Below are 1,201 nucleotides of genomic sequence, written 5' to 3'. Positions count from 1 at the left end.
ATTTTTCGGGATAACCCCCTTGTGCTTAAAAGCGACCAAATGTCAACCAAGTGTCGGTGACACAGGTTTAAGTGGGTTGTCTCTGGGGTGAGTCCTTCAGCAAAACACGACAACTGCAGACAACAACAAAAATCCTAGTGTGCTACACAATGGCGATCAGCAATGTCATGTTTGTGAAATTGTTCTGTGTTGGTGAAATATTGTGCATTTATGTATGCATTTATGTATGCAATTCTGCATATATTTATTTAGCAATAAACCATCAGTCAAACAAATATGGAGATGTGAGTCCACAAGCTTTAAAAATTGGTACCCTCACAATTTCCAGTTCGTGATTATCGTCGTTTTTCCCATGTGCTCTTCATAATATGAATTTATAGTTATGTATATTATATATGTGTGAATATATATGAATGTTAGCCATTGTAACACAAATTGTACTACAGGTATCAATAAAAATGTTGTTGTTTTTTTAAATTTTATATTAATTCGACACGCTTTAGATTATTGACGAAGTGCGATGCGCTTGCACGTCGAGCCTTGCTAAAAATAGAACATCGTCCCAGAAGACAGGCGTAGTACGCCTAACCGCATCACCAATGAAAACAATGCAAAAACACCCTCTGATTTTTTGCAGATACGTAAATATGAATATAATAAATATTGATTGCTATCCAGCTGTCTTTTGTCAATATTTAACGTATCTCCAGAGATGCTGCCATGATTATTTCGGTTAGGCAATATTTTTTTAAAGAGAGAAAACGAAAGAATATGAAAAAAAAAAAAAAAAGGAGAGAGAGAGAGAGAGAGAGAGAGAGAGAGAGAGAGAGAGAGAGGGTGGGGGGGGGAATGGAGGGGGGGATATTAAATAAAACCAGATCCAAACGAAAACGGAAGCTATTTAAATTACTCGTTGTAATAGAAAAGAAGAATGAGACGCTGTGTCTTTTTCATTTGAGGAGGGAAATGTTGATTGCTTTCAAATTCAAGAAATCTAAACCTGGCAGGATGAAGCATTGAATTTAGATCCATGTTGAAAAAAAATGAACTCGCGGAGCGCTGCAAACTTATGAAATAATCAAACAAAGCACAGTCCAACGAGCATAAGTAAGTGTATTTACAGGTTAAACGAACATAACGACAGGATGACATAATCGGAGGAACAACTCGAACGGATGGACAGAAGAGAAAAAAAGAGATA

This window comes from Aplysia californica, unplaced genomic scaffold, assembly GCF_000002075.1.
Source record: "Aplysia californica isolate F4 #8 unplaced genomic scaffold, AplCal3.0 scaffold00310, whole genome shotgun sequence".
Classification (NCBI taxonomy): domain Eukaryota; kingdom Metazoa; phylum Mollusca; class Gastropoda; order Aplysiida; family Aplysiidae; genus Aplysia; species Aplysia californica.
Note: the sequence above shows the minus strand (reverse complement) of the source record.